Below are 16,829 nucleotides of genomic sequence, written 5' to 3'. Positions count from 1 at the left end.
TAGGTCCCGGGGTTTTTCTGCATTTTCGGTTTCCTCCTAAATAAAATTCTGGTGTTTGTGTTATTTATTTTTCGCATTATATTTTCTATATAATTGAAATATCACAAGTTATGCGTAGATCAATCAATTAGATAATCCAACCTTTGGTTGTTGATATAAATTGATTGACACTTGAACATTGGTCTTTGGTACCATTCAAGTTGTTTCTCATAACAATCAGGCTCGTGGATTCTATCTGTTTGATTTGCTGATTACATTGAGAAACAGAGATATAACTCTTGGATGTATTTCCATTGATTGAGTCTGATTGTCTGGTCGATTCTCTTGGAAATATATTGGATTTAGTCCATAATGATTGACGAAACGAAATATTTGGTGTGGCTGTTGTACGCACGCTTTTTCAATTGGTTTCAGAGCAGGCAAACACGTGTAAGACCTCATAAGTCTGTGTTTATAGCAATCTGACTCTATGGACAGAAACACTATCTCTATAAACGTACCACTAGTCTTTGATGGCTCGAATTACTTATGGTGGAAAATTGTTATGAGTGCCTTACTTCAAGCGCGTGATTTCAATCATAAGGTTGGTGTAGTTAATGTCTATGATCCTCCGGTTGTTATAGAATGCGATGTAACTGTCCCAAAGTATATTGGTGCATATGATCCTGCCGAGATTCTCGTTACAAAGGAAAATTCGGACGGGTTGAATGCTATCAAATATGCCATTACCCCAGATCTTCAACACCATGTGACTAGGTGCATTAAGTTTAAAGAATCCTAGGATATCTTAGAAACTGAATTGAAAGGAAATTCCTCTGAGAAAGAAGCTAGGCTTCAAAACCTAAATTCTGATTGGGAAAATCTTCGTATGGATGATGAAGATTCATTTGATGAGTTTAATCACAAAGTGTCTGAAATTGTTAATGAATCTTTTGCATTAGGTAAGACTATCCCTGAAAAGGACATTATGATGAAAATTCTCATATTGTTGCTAGCAAAATACGATTCTAAGAAACATGCCATTGTTGAAGGAATTAACCTTAATACATTATGAAGAAACACTCAGGTTGGGAAGTTAAATATATTTGATCATGAGCATACATCCAAATCTAGGAAGGATATTGCTTTCAAAGAACAGAAAAACATTAAATTGCTTGACAAAAGTAAAAGTGTTGGAAACTGTGTTGTTGATCCTATTAAGACTGATTCATCGGATGAAGATCTTGACAACTCAGTTTCACTGATCACAAGACAGTTTAGATATCTTCTTTTGAAGAGAAGTAAACAGTTCATCAGAGATAAACCCTGGTCATCAGTCAAGCCTCATGACCGTGCTCCACCTAAAAACAGGGACACAGTTGATACTGATGACGAGGATATGTCATAGTGTTTTAAGTTTAAAGGTTTTGGTCATTTTGCTAATGAGTGTCCAATTCGTGGAAAATACACTAGGAATAAAGGTCTTGCTGCAACTCTTGATGAAATATCTGATCACTATGATTCAAATGAAGATGTAAAATCAAGTGTTGCACTTCTTGGTGAAAATATTGATTTTGATAATTGTAACAATACGTACATCAATCTTGATATTCTTCTTGGAAAAACTTCGTCAACCACTATGGAGGATAAAATGGATTTTTCCATGTCTACTGAAAATTCTATTTCACATGTTTCAGGTACCTCATTTTGTTTAGCAGCATGCTCAACTATGGTGTCTAAACCGTCCTCCACATTTATATGTTGTTATTGTACTTTTAGAGGTCATGAATCTCTAAGTGTTTCAAGTACAAACATAAAATAAGATATGTTAACAAACTTCAACGGAGAGAAAATCGATTAGCAAACAAGCTCAAACTTGTTCAGAAGTCAAATTCATCTGAGCTAAGTAAACTCAATTCTTCTGAAAAAGTTAATTTCTAAAGAATTGATTAGACCTCTCCGGAAAAGAACAAGGTCTAAACATTGTGTGAAAAAGGGTATTCAAAATTCCATACAAGAATTGAATGGAGGACAAATTATTGTTCACCCCAACACAACTTAACTGTGTTGAAAGTACATCTTGTCTCGTGTGCCTGGTCAAAGAGACAAGATTTGTGCATTGTTCAGGCTTTAAGAAAAGAATTTTTTTTGTTTTTGATTTTTTCTTTTGGTTTTCTGGAATCTGTTGATCTTTTCATATCAGAAATTGATATTGAAAAGGATTTCCATTTTTGATTATTGAAAGAGGGTTACATTCAAAAATTCAGCTTTTTTGGGATGTGAATTGGTCGTGTGTGAATCCTTTTACCCGTATAAAGTTTTCGTAACCTTACATTCATTTTTACTTCCTTGAAAACTCTTTTTATCACAAGACTGCTTGTAGAGTCTGTCTTGTGTATTCACACAATCCCATCGTTGGAATGGAGACTCCAAGCATCATGTCTGCTGATGGAAAAGATATTAATGTGATTGTTAAACCATCAATCATGAAGGAAAAAGATGAATCTCATTCCTATACAACTTTAAAGAGAAAAATGAAGAATATGAAGAAACCAAGGGATATCCCCTCTAATCTTTAGAAGTTTTCTGGTGTTCTTGAAGAGTTGAAGGAAACAAGGAAAGAGATTCAACAAATAAAGGCTATAGTTTTAAGAACTCTTGAAATTCAGAAGGCCCTGGTTCTGCATCAGTCAAGAAGGTTTGTTGGAATTGGCTCATTTCTTGATGAACCTTATGTTCCAATGGATGTTGACGACAAGGAGTTCGGGGACGATAAATTTTTTTCAGAGGTTTTAATATCTAGGAAATTTCTTATGAGAATTTATTCTTGTTTTTGATAAGGATAACTAGGGTTTGGAATAACAATTATTGTGATTACACATAGCTATTGCCAACGATTTTCATCTTGCAATATTATTAGATTTATTTATTTAAATTCTAAAGTTTATTCGAAAAATGATTTTTCAATATTAATCTTTATTGGTTTCATATATTGCAAATTTATGTTGTTTGATATATATGTTTACGTCCGAGAACTATGATTGTCCCATATATGTCAAAAGTTAAATCTATTATGTCATTATGCAAATATTGATGGAAGATAGAATGAACTTTGATGTCAAAGATTAAGTCTATGGTATCATTATGCAAATATTGATGAAAAATAGAAGGAATCTTTGAATATTCCGCAGTATTGATATTTCCCTGATCCACTTCTATGTGAAAGTACTGTATGGCTCCGTAAGTTTTCTTATGTTGAACATTTCCGATTAAATTAATCATTGAGGTTCCTTCTGGTTAATTTAATTGAGTTTTCTGGATACAAATTCATATTTCATGATTTTTGTTAATGTCCAAAGAAATCCTTCTTTTCTTGTAAAAGTAAGGTCGCTCTTGTTGTTCCTTTAGGAATGACATTTTATGGGGGAGAGTTCTTAATTGAACTCGTGCTTAGTTTCCAAATTTTGTGAGGAGTATTGTAGGAGTTATCTTGTATCTTTATAAACTCCTTGATGGTTCTAAGTTTCGACTATGTGAAATCATCGAAATAAAGTTGATATGTTCTCTTTTAGTTATGAAGTATCTCTATGAGAATTTCGTTATGATCCTGCTAATTTTCATAACGTGCATTTTGCTCATGTCCTTGATAGGCTCGTTTTTTTCATTTTTTTTTTCTTTTCTTCTTGTTACAAGGGAGATAGAGGTCTGGTCTGGTCACCCGTGAAATGTTTAGGTTGGCACCCTACAAGCTAAATGAGAACGTACAAGCTACATCTATATAGGCACCCTAATTGTTGATTTGGGCCTCCGAGGGGAAGCTAAAAATCCCACTAACCTACATCTCGCCATTTCATTTCAGCTTTACACTCTCTAGAAACCGAAAAATCCCCCAAATTTTCAATCTTTAAACCCTAGATTTCTGCAAATCCTTATTTCAATGGATTATTTCAAGATTCTTCCTTCTGAGATCACAGTAGACATCTTAAGTAGGGTACCCACCGAATCAATTATGGAATGCAAATCGGTCTGCAAAACTTGGAACAAACTTGTTTCTCGTCATCCTTCCTTCTCCAAGATCCACTTCCATCATCATCTTAATCATCCTTCTGATACTGGTAAGTTGGGATTTCTTGCTTTGACTGATGCGAATAATGCAAATAGTGTTCCGAAATTTCGTTAGTTTGAATATAATGTCAACCATGATCAGTCAACAACACCCATTGAGAAGATTACAAGGGTTAATTTTACCAATCCAATTACTGGTGGTATTAGATTTCTTGGCTCGATTAATGGTATAATCTGTTTTGCTGGATCGCAATCTTTCGGAGAAGAACCTATTTGTATCTGTAATCCCATCACCGAAGATTATGTTATGCTTCCTGACATTAAAACAGATATATATCACCAATGTGTTTGTTGCATGTACGCATTTGGTTATGTTTCTTCAACCAATGAGTACAAAGATATGGGAATAATGAGGAGGGCCAAGTTTGTACAATTACGCATATACACTTTAGGCAGTGGAAATGGATGGAGAATCCTTGGAAAGTTCCCTTCTGAATTCGACCCACATTCTTTGCAACAACCTATCTTTTTCAATGAAGCAGTTTATTGGATGGGTAGTCGATTAGGAACGATCGTAACCTTCGAGGAAAAGTTTTGTGAAAATCTTTCACCACCTCCTTTGCCACAGTATAATCTTTGGATATATAATAAAATCGGGGTTCTGGATGGTTATTTGTTTTTTGCTGTTTATCTAGTTGTCGGAGGAGCCCAATATTGGGACATATGGCTATTAAGATCGAAGAATGACAATATTGGCCTGAAAGAGCAAGAGGAACATTTGTCATTGGCTTGGAGTAAAGAGTTTAGGGTTGACAGCAGTGAATTATTAGCCGTTACAAAGAGTGACGGTGTTTTAACTCATGAAAGTTTCAACCTTAACGTTTATGACACAAAAGATTTAACCTCGAACACGATTGTGGAGTTTGAAGAGCGGTTTTGTAGAATGTATCCTCACAAGAACACCTTGGTTTCGTTGAAAGAATTAGTGGAAGAAGATACAAAGAAAATGGAGTCAGTTCAAGGAGATAGAAAGCAGTGAACTCTTGAAATTGGATAAGGACCTTTCTGTGAACCTGCTGCTGTCGGCATTATATGTAACCTGCTAAAACACTTTCATTTTTATAGAAAGCAGTGAACTCTTGAAATTGGAGGTGAACACGGGTTACACAAGGTTAGGAATTCTTGTCCTAGATTAACTCTTTCTGTGATATATGTAACCTGCTAAAACACTATCATTTTTATAGTTATCCAGAACTGGATTAAGATTTGGTTGATTATCTCAAAGTTTCCCTTTCCGGATTTTAATTCCTAAAGGTGAAAAGAGAAATCTGCTTAATGTTCAGAACTCCAAAGAACGTTCATGAACGCTCTGCTACATCCTTAATTCCTTGGAGAAGCTTGGAAAATATATAAGCCTATAAATATAGCCTACAACTTGATCTTTTTCTGCGTACTTTCATACCCATTCTTCTTCTTTTTCTTTTTGCCGAGCAATATATACTTCTGATTTTATTTCTGAGTTTTTTGTTTTGTAATGGAGATTGATTTGACACTCAAACTGTCGAAGTCTGTGTTTGGAGGTGATGGTGGACTCAATGATTGCTCTTCAGAAGAATGGTTTGGCAATATGCCTAGCTATTTTGATTCTGCCAAGGTTGCTTGTGTTCTTCCAGGAGGCGGTACTGCCGATATTAATCCTTTATGAAGCTGAGGAGGAGAATGTGATTGCAGTCCAAGAGGTGAAAATGAAGACACCAAACTTCTTATTCTGGTGATGGGTGATACCTGAAAAGGCCAAAAAAGCTGATGTATTCAGCGAATATGCCCCAACTGGTGCTACTGCTATATTCACTGGATTTATTACTGAGTTTGTTGGAGCTTGGGATTTGGAAGAAGACAAGGTTAAGGAGCTTGTTGGAAGCCTAAAGAGCATTAGGATTATTAAGCCTAGTTAGGAAGATCGAAAAGGGATGGCTTTGAACTTCTCAGAAGCACCCTGGATGTCACGGCGGTTGAACAGGTTGGAGTTGGTGCTGATCTTGTCAGAAACAATGATGTGCTCGCCTGGATTTCATGTGATTCATCCTACCAGGTTACATATGTTATCCGTGGTAGCGGTTGTACTCAGATCATCGGATTTAATGGTAAGCGCAAACTGGAAATAAGAGTAAAGGCTAGTACCCAGAAACCTAGAAGCGTTTCCATTACAAATGCTGAAATTTTCTTCGCTGCACCAAACTAAGAAGATTATTTGATTAATTTTCAGATGGAGTTGAGTTTTATTTGATTAATTTTCAGAAATTTCACTATGTTGACATTGGTTTGAGTGTGAATGAATTTTCAGTTTGTTTTGGTAATTTGATGTTATTACCAAGAATGCAGTTGTTTTGATCTTCAGGTTTAGTCGAGTTAAACAAAAAGTTGAACAAAAAACAAAAAAATATTTTTTAAAACGCCGACTAAGGGGATCGAACCCTTGACCACGGGATTAAAAGTCACGCGCTCTACCACTGAGCTAAGTCGGCTGTTTCTTTGTTCAACAGTTCCTGGAATTTGCACTTGAACTTTATTTTCCTCTTAAAGCAGTAAATTTCACTTCTGGCTACGGTAATATCTATCTATCCCTTACATTATCTGAATTTCGCAGCATTGGGAATTAAGGCTGCACAAGAACCGGTCACTAGTCCCTGTACCGGACTGGAATCGAAAGAACCGGATCGAAACCGAACCGGTAGCGGAGTAAACGGTACAGGGATCGGGATTGAAAATTAGGAACCGGAGTATACCGGTACAAGCACTGGTTCTGGGGGCAGTACCGGCAGGAACCGGACCGAAAGAACCGGTTAATATCAACCGTTGAGATCTTAATTATTTTTAATCCTATCCGTCCATCTTAGGTTTAGAGAATCCTATTATCTAATCTCCGAGTAACTCTTTTACTCTCATTTTTCTTTTTCGTTTTTTTTTTCTCTAAAGAGCAGCCTACTGCCGTTCATCTTCATCTAATTTCTCTGAACTTCACTCACCAATCACCATCATTATTAAGTCTTACTAGTTAGTAGTTACTAGTTACTACACAAAAGGTAAATCGATTCTCTAATCGTTTCGATTTCCTTTTTGTTTCTGTTTTAAAACCAAACCCTAGAAATTGGAAACGATTTTAATTTTTTAACAGTATCGCTTGACTAATCAACTAACCCTAGTGTTTATACTTCATACTCAAACAGGAGAAGTGCCGAGGTTACCAATTTATCCTTCGTCTATCAATCTATCACTGATACTTCGATTTGTTCGTCTCTCAATCAATCTGTCACCGATACTTTACTTATTCTTCATTCGTCTCATGGATGATTATAGATTTGATTATTGGAGTTTTCATATTATGGGTATGATTTGATTTAAGATTTGTTGAGTTGTTGAAAAGTTTCTTCCCTGTTCAATGTTTCAATAGATGAGTCATTTTTTCTTATTCAGAAACTTGATGAGTACACATGAGTGTGACTGTGTGGTGTCATGATGGTTTGATTTTGGAATTATAAAAGATTATGAGTATGATTTGATTTAAAAAATAAATATAAAAAATTAACAGGGGCTTGTGCACTGTTGAAGTTCAAAGTTCTTGTAGTTAAAAGAATATATTCTTTGTATGTGTATGTCTCATTGGAAGCACTTTTGGAGTAACAAAAGTGTGAAAAGGAGAAACAAATAAGGATTATTCTTTGTATGATTTTTGAGGTCATCGGATGGATTATAATCATCATTTTGATTGTTTTATATTTGCTTATCTTGTTAATTACTCAGTTTGGTGGTAGTGGTGGTAGTTAGAGTGAGTTTCGTTGAAGTAATGTTTGTGTTTCGAGATTTGTATTTATGGGAAGCATGCCAATTCAGTTACTGACTTAATGTATGTTCTTGCTTTCTGACAGTTAGTGTTTTTCCTTATATAATTAGGTATTATTTGTATTATCTCAATCTAACATTGTGTTTCTGTTTATAATGTATTAATGTTTGTTAGATGACCATACCAAATGCAACTCCAACTTTAAATGCAACTTCAACTCCAACTACAAGTACAAATCAACACACAGAGGTTGGATCATCCTCTCAAGCTTCATCTCACACAAATGAAGATGAAACTAAAACCCCAACAAGTACAGCTGAAGCAGTTGAAGTTGGTGATAGCAAAAAGAAGCACGACAAAGTGAGATCTGAAGTTTGGTTGGAAATGACTAGGATAAATGAAACTCAAACCGAATGTCATCATTGCCACAAAACATATGCTACACACAATGACATAAATGACACTTCTGGATTACGAAAGCATTTGGATAGATGTCCAAGAAATCCTAAAAAGAAGAAAGATAAGGGACAACAATCTCTTTTGATGCCAACCCCAAAACCAGGTCAGGATGGTAAACTTATTACTCATACTTACAGTTATGATAGGTTAAGAAGGCGTCTTGTTGAGTGGATAATTAAGGATGAAATAGCTTTTTTAAAAGTAGAAGGGTCAGGCTTTGTGGCAATTATGCAAGAGGCAAATCCTAGGTTCAAGGTTTCAGGACGTATGACAATTTATATGGATATGTTAAAGATCTATGTAGAAGATAAGAATAACCTAAAAACTTACTTCTTGACATCTAAGCAGAGCGTATCTTTGAAAACGGACACATGGACATCACCAAATAATTTTAATTATATTTGTGTAACCGTTCACTACATTGATCAAAAATGGAAAATACATAAGAGAATACTCATGTTTTGTCAAATTGAAGGTCACACAGGTAATGCAATCAGTGAGAAGCTGGTGGATTGTTTGAAGGATTGCGGTCTAGAAGATGTATTTGATATCACTCTAGACAATGTCAGCGCCAAAAAAATAGTTATGATTCAGCTGAGACAAGTTGTTGCTAGCTGGACAGGATCACCAATTTGAGTTAAATATTTACGTGTAAGATTCTCAATTTTTTTCTTCTTTCATTGTGCATTTGTTCTCATGAATGAAACATGAAAACCCGTTATCTCTTTATCTCATTTTTTTTTCTTCTTTTCATTGTGAACTCTATAACTGACTAATTTTCCTTGATTATTTGTTATCAGGTGAGGTGTGCAGCCCATGTTCTTGCTCTTATCATAAAAGATGCAGTACGTCTCTTTAATGAATCGTTTAAAAGGATAAGCTCATTTGTAAATATGTTCTTATTTCTCCTTCTAGGTATGAAAAATTTAAACAATGTGCTTCCCTAGCAAAGGTAGATTACAAGAAAGCACTGACTTTAGATGTGTACACCTGATGGAATACCACTTACTTGATGTTAGATGCTTCTGAAAGATATAAAAAAGTTTTTGCAATGTTAGCACAGATTGATAAGGACTTTCAAGAGAAGTTTATTTTTGAGCAACACAAGGAATCTGTTTTACCCAGTGATGTTGATATTGATGAAGCTATAGCTAGTGATGAAGTGGTTGAGGAGTTAGATCCAACATGCAAGAACAAGGCAAAGAAGAATAAGAAGAAACAGACACATGCTCCTTATAAAGAAGATTAGAAATATGCTAGAGGTCTTGTGAAGTGTTTAAAGGTATTCTTCGATGCAACTGTCAGTTTTTCTGCTTCTACACAAGTCACTACTCATACTTTCTTATTGCAATTGGTACTCATCCATGAACAATTAATTGAATTTAAAAATAATGTAGCATCAGATCCCTTTATTGCACGTATGTCTCGTCTTATGTTTGCTAAGTACCATAAGTATTGGGGTGTGTATGAAAGAATGAATTATGTTATGTTTTTTGCTCATCTGTTGGATCCAATAGAGAAACAAAAGGGGCTGGAATTTACTGTTAACTGTTTGTTTGAGAACAATTCGTTGGAGGTTCAAAGAATTATGAGAAAGGTGAAATTAGAATTTCAGGAACTCTTTGAAAAGTATAGGTCAGTGTATTCAAATCATGAGGAGGGGTCATATAGTGATGCTCCGGTGGTTTCCAATTCAGTTAGCGTGCAATCTCAAGGTTTGAAGGCAAGAATTCAATCAAGGAAGAGACATCATTGGGACAACCCAAGTTGTGTTGAAGAAGCAAAAATAACAGAGTTAGATAGGTACTTGACAGATGTGATAGATTGTGGAATGCGTGAAGTAGATCAAGATGACCAGTTTGACATATTGGCTTGGTGGCCGGATAATGCAAACAGGTATAAGGTACTTTCGTATATGGCAAGAGATATATTAGCCATGCCCGTGTCTTCAATTTCCTCTGAATCAGCTTTTAGCACTGGGAAGGTGCGCTTAATCCATGGAGAGCTTCTTTATCGACATAGACAGTTGAGGCATTGCTCTGTACACAAAGCTTCTTACAAAAACCCATTGTTCTTGATCTTATATGTGATTATATACCTGATGATGATGGTGAAGATGCGACAGGTAACATATTAGTTTTTTTTTTTTGTTTTTGTTTTTGTTTGTTTTCTTGTATTGGTACTTACTTTCTTGGTTATCTTTTTTATGCATGTTGTAGTCATAATTGAATCTCCCCTGAAAACTTGAAGTTCATTGTAAATCCAAACGGAGAAATGGAAGGTTGGTAGTCTTTTTTTAACTTTTGTTCCTTCAATGTTTTACTGAGACATAACGTATGATATATGGTCAAAAGTAATCTGTTGTGCATTCATTTCTTTAGAAGGTCCTAAGACTCGAATCATATCATTGTTACAATATCTCGTAAATCTGCTATCATGTGAAACACATAGACCTTTTTATATTTTGTATTGCTCTTTAGTTTTTTATATCTTGTATTGCTCTTGTATTTCTCTGGATCCTTGTGTATTTGCTTCCCCTCTACTTGGTGTTTACCAGATTATGTCAATTTGATGTGTTTTGTTTCGACTCACAGGTGCAGGCAAAAACCAATCAACCTGCGAATCAACATGATGAATTAATGTTGGAACATATTGCGATGTCTCTTATGTCCAATATATACTAGTATATCACTCCTAAGTCACTAAACTCCACTGACAAGGCTGATATACCCACATCCCAGTAAATGTGAAGAAGATATTTTATGTTTCCAAATATAGCATATATTCCTTTCTTGTCGTAGACAGACTTATGAAAATATTATTTTCACTTTTTAGTATTTTGTAATGTTGATAATTGAACTTAAGTATGTAATAAAATGAACTTATGGAAATGTTGAACTTAAGCATGTAATGTTGAAGGTTGAACTTATGAAAATGTTGTTCTAGTATTTTTTTAATGTTTTTCAGGTAAGAACCCGATACCGGTCTTGTACCTGACTGGTCTTACAGGTACTGGTACAAGTCCAGCTACAGGTCCTCAAAATGAGGTACCGGTAAACACCAGGTACAGGGATCGGTTCCATAAGAAAACCGGGCCGTACCAGACCATGTGCAACATTATTGGGAATCATTAAATGAAATTTACCAAAAATAGATACCATGAAAGTTATAGATTCCATGATTAATTAAGTCAATTTAGAGTATTTAATGATAATTTAATTATAGCACCCCGGCTACGATGTGACCTTTTTTATTTTTTGACACATATTTAACTAAAAAAAACCTGCCCCTCCAGATCCCCTTAATTGTTCTGTTTTTCGAGAAAAGTAGGAAGTTAAAAAAAAAAGTTAAAAAGTTACGTAATAAAACTGTTTTCCAAGTTTTTTCCTACTTTATACGACGTGTCATTATTTTTAAGAGGGAAGTATGTGGCCCGACCACATCTTAGCCGCACCGTAATTATGATAATAAAAATCTAATAGAATTGTCCAAAAATGCCGTGTAAACGCACTTTAGAGTTTAGTACAAATTCCCCTCTAGAGAGCCATGATATTTACAAGAGCCACGAGGAGAAACTTATTAGAGAGAGAGGGATTCACAGTTAAAAATGGAAGTGAAAAGCCTCAAATTCATTGTTGTAATGTTGTTGTTGTTGATGGGAACCTCCATAGGGAATAGCAGTCCTCCAGCAAATTCCTTCTCAGAATGTTATCAAAAGTGTGTAGATCAATGTTGTTTGGGTCTGAGTTACGAATGTATAATTTTATGTTCCCCTGTATGTAGGGCTGCACAAGACCCGCCCACGATACCCAAACCCACCCGTATCCGCTAAATCCGTGGGTTTTTAATCCATACCCGCCCGTTGTGGGTGCGGGGTTGGTTATGAAAAAAAAACCGCTGTCTGTGGGTGCGAGGTTGGTTTAATCTAATACCCGCCCAAAAAACCCGCAGATTATATACCATTAGATAAAACTAATCCTAGTCGTCCATTATGAAACCCTAATACTAGTAGATAGGATAACTGATAACCCTCATTCACTTTCTACACTCTTCTCTCTGTTCGGCCTCTCCTCTTCTTCCTCCTCAGTTCTCCTTCTTCACCTACGAACGACAATTACCAGAAATCTTCACCAGAAATCGACAACAACAACTTCGAATCTTCACCAGAAATCGACAACAATCGAAAAATCAACAGATTCAACACTTAATCTTCATCTGTGAACTTCCTAGATATGAATATTTTGGGGGGTTTTGGTTTTTTTTTCTCCCTTAATCAAGGAGAATAGAAGTTACTCTAAATACTTGAATATAAAGCGGGTTTAAACCCGTTTAAACCCATACCCGCCCAACCCGTAGCGGGCGGGTAACAAAACCCGCCCGCTGTTTGTGGGTGCGGGGTTGGTTATGAAAAAAAAAACCCGCAGTCTATGGGTGCGAGGTTGGTTTTAGCTTATACCCGCCCATACCCGCCCATGTGCAGCCCTACCTGTATGTTCCGTAGATTTCATTCCGTAGGAGTCGTCTCCGTCTCCACCTCCGCCGAGTGAGAACCATGAGGAATTCCCTAAGCATTGATTCTGCTTCTACCAACTGCTATTATAATTACCCCGTAAAACATACCCTCGTATGTATACTCTTGATATTTTTATTTCTTGGTTTTACCTTTTTCTTAGCTCTTATCACATCAATGAATTAACTTTTGGTGTTATTGGTGCGTGCAGGTGGAGAGGAAGTGGAAGGATGTGTTGCATTCTATTTTTAGGATAGATACTCACCTTATTTAATATATTTCCTAGTTTATAGGTCTTTCCTATACTGAAAATATTAAACTCTATATATACTATAAGTTGTGTAACCAATTGAGTAACCTAAATAATAAGAGAATCTTTTATATCTTTATCTTTGAACTTGGTATTTCAGAGCTAGGGTTCTTGAATCATGGGAAATGATTCAGAGCTATATGAGAGATCCGGAAAACTAAAACATAAACAGAAGATGGAAACATCTAACAAATCTGCCCCATTATTGTTCAATCTGAAGGTGCAGCATTCAAGGCATGAATTATTCTTGATGAAACCAACTATGATTTATGGTCACAAATCATGGAGATGCATATCGCTGAGAAAGAAAAAAGTTCTTTTGTTCTAGGTAAGACAAAAAGACCTACTGAAGAAGACGAGGGATATGAAAAGTGGTACATAGATAATCAAAAAGTCAAGAGATGGTTGTTGATGTCCATGTCACCAGAAATCATGAAGAGACATATTCGATTACCTACTGCTCGAGGTATTTGGGAAACACTATCTAAAGCCTTTTATGATGGAGATGATGAACTACGGGTATTTACTATCAATCAACGAGCATTTTCTTCAAAACAAAATGGCAGAGCACTCTCTATTTATTACGGAGATCTAAGTGAAATCTTTGGAGAGTTGGATCACCGTGATAAAGTGGTTATGGAGAATACAGATATTGAAACCTACCGAAAATCAATTCAGCGTCTAAGGGTGCATATCTTCCTTGCTGGGTTAGATGAAAGTTTTGAGCAGATGCGTGGTGAAATCTTGAGAAAGGATCCTATTCCTTAATTGGAATTATGTTATGCACTTGTTTGTCGTGAATAGAGCTGGCAAACAAGCCAAAACCCGCGGGTTAGCCCGTGCCCGACCCGTGAAAACCCGAACCCGGCTCGGCTTGTTTCAAAACAAGCCGAGTTCGGGTTGGAGAAATATCGGCTTGTGAGTAAACGGGTTAACCAGTCCCGACCCGTAAACCCGCGGGTACAACCCGTAAACCCATCTACCTTATTAATAAGTCATATAACACTAATAACAGACCCTGTTCTTCTTTTACTCGAACTCCTTCCTGCTATGATTCTTCTGATCAGCTCAATGATCCATCTCGAGTCATTCACAACAGTCCATACTCGAGAAACAACTACTCCATCATCACTAATTCACTATCACGAGAATCTTCTTCAAAGCAAACTCCATCACCTTTTGATGATGGCAGCAGCACAACTCCATAACCCATCGATGCACTGAATCTATCTTACGCCATTGCTGTCATCAGGTCGAGTAACAATAGCTCTCTTATTGTTCTCTATGGAAGGAGAAGCTACTGATATTTATTGGTATGCTCGGTTTTGTATGGGAGTTTGGGAAGAACATTGGGTTTCTGTCGGAGTTGGAAAACTGGATTGGAGTTACGGCCGTCGATCAACATCAATGAAGATGGGAGTAGTGTTGGCAGCAGTCAGGGGAAGGAACTAATGGCTGTAGTGTATGACGGAAGTTGGTTGTTGCTTCCATTGAACTGAAGGATGGACGTCTCTGTGATGTTGTTGACGATCGTACATAGCTGTGACGGTTGGCAGAGATGATGAGATGTGGATGGAAATGAGAATGAAGTTGTATCGAGTTTGGGTTGTTGCCGGTATATCTCGACAGGATGATGATGCAAGGATAACTTCAGCCCGAGTTCAACTAAGAATACATGCTCGCTGCCATGCATGGAAGTGTGTTATTGAGTCTCGGATGATTGATGGCAGTTGATGTTCTCGGTGATTTTATGAATCAAGCGATGGTAGATGATGATAGAGAGAGTTCGAATGAAACAAGAAATCAGAGAAGAGAACTCGACTAGCAGTGATGAATGATGGTGGAGTATGAGAAAGTGAATAGAGATGTTGCAGTAATGGTGAAACTGGCAGCTAGGATGAAACTGGATGGCAAATGGGCGGGCTAACCCGTGAACCCGCAAGTTAAACCCGTTATGGGCACGGGTTGAAGAAATGATAACCCGTGTAAAATTTCAACCCGCGGGTTTCAACCCGTATTAACCCGAACCCGTGAAACCCGCAACGGGCAAGTCCCGACCCGCCCGTTTTCCAGCTCTACTCGTGAATCTATTCGACGTACAACGATGGTTAAAGAATCAGAAGCAATTGAACCTCTGCTATGGTAACTCGGAACTGGTACAATCAAAAGGGATCCTTTCAGGGACATTCAAAGGAGGTGGACAAGTTTACACTCAAGTGTACCCATTGTAATCAAACTAAAAATACAAAAAATATTTGTTTTGAGTTGGTTGGATATCCGGAATGGTGGAATCAACGTCTCGATAGGAAGGAGTTAAAAAGGAATTTTAATGTTGTTCCGGCTTCAATAAAGAAACAAAAGGATTTTATGGTAACATCTGCATTAGTTGCAAGAGCAGGTAATGATGGTAAGGTTTTAAATATTTCTTCACTTGTTTCGAATAATTCATGGATAGTTGATTCTGGTGCTACAGACCATATGACATTTGATTATAGACAAATTTCATCCATTAAACCATTTATACAAAAAACAGTTTCCACTGCAAATGGCTCACAAGCTCCAATTAATGGCGAAGGATCAGTATCCCTCACTGAAACTTTGAACTTAGATTCTGTCTTGGTAGTTCCCACCTTAGATTGTAATATGTTATCAGTTTCCCATATAAATAATACTTTACATTGTGTGGTAACTTTTTGGCCTGACTCTTGTGTATTTAAGGACATCAAAACGAGGAAAACGATTGGTTATGGTGTTAAGCGTGGGAAGCTATATTACTTGGATTTGGTGTCGAGTAGTTCTGATAAGTTGCGTCAAACTCTACTTGTTGATGGTTCCGAGGGGGAGAGACATAAATCTCAAATCTTGTTATGGCATCGACGATTAGGACATGCGTCGTTTGGATACTTTAAAAAGTTATTTCCTAGTTTGTTTGCAAAACTTGATATCTCTAGTTTTCATTGTGAAGTATGTAAACTTGCAAAAAGCCATCGAGCTTCTTTTCCACTATCTTTCAATAAGAGTCCAGTTCCTTTTGTGGTTATACATTCTGATGTTTAGGGGCCATCTAAAGTCAATACTTTGGGTGGTTTAAAGTGGTTTGTTACGTTTATTGATGATTGCACCAGGATGACATGGGTGTGTCTAATGAAGACTAAAAGTGAAGTTACTTCGTTATTTCAACGGTTTTATAAAATGATTAGTACTCAGTACAACAAAAAAGTTCAAGTACTGCGTAGTGATAATGGTGGTGAATATATGGATTCTGACCTTCAACAATTCATCAAAATACATGTTCTAATATACCTCAGCAAAATGGAATAGCTGAGAAAAAAAATTGTCACCTATTGGAAGTTGTTCGTGCTTCATTGATAGAAGCACATATGCCATTGTCATACTGGGGTGAGGCACTTACTTCTGAACATATCTTATAAATAGAGTACCTTCTAATACCATTGTGTTTCAGACACCATATCAAGATCTTACTGAAGCAGTTGTCGCTCCTACTGTTCCAAATTTACTACCTCAGGTGTTTAGTTGTGTAACTTTTGTACATATATACAAGAGTCAGCGTGATAAGTTGGCTCCTCGAGCTTCGAAATGTGTATTTGTAGGATACGCAACAACACAAAAGGGATACCGTTTTTATCATCCTCCAACTAAACGAA

The 16,829-nt window shown here is 36.6% G+C and overlaps 1 non-coding gene across 1 annotated transcript; it reads right to left on the bottom strand.

Moving 5' to 3' along the window:
- Positions 1-6,497: 6,497 nt before the first annotated feature.
- On the bottom strand, positions 6,498-6,569 carry TRNAK-UUU. The gene has a single exon. It is a non-coding gene; the product is annotated as a tRNA-Lys (tRNA).
- Between the last annotated feature and the right edge of the window lie 10,260 nt (positions 6,570-16,829).

Source organism: Papaver somniferum, chromosome 7, assembly GCF_003573695.1.
Source record: "Papaver somniferum cultivar HN1 chromosome 7, ASM357369v1, whole genome shotgun sequence".
NCBI lineage: Eukaryota > Viridiplantae > Streptophyta > Magnoliopsida > Ranunculales > Papaveraceae > Papaver > Papaver somniferum.
Note: the sequence above shows the minus strand (reverse complement) of the source record. Positions and strands in the feature narration are given on the sequence as shown.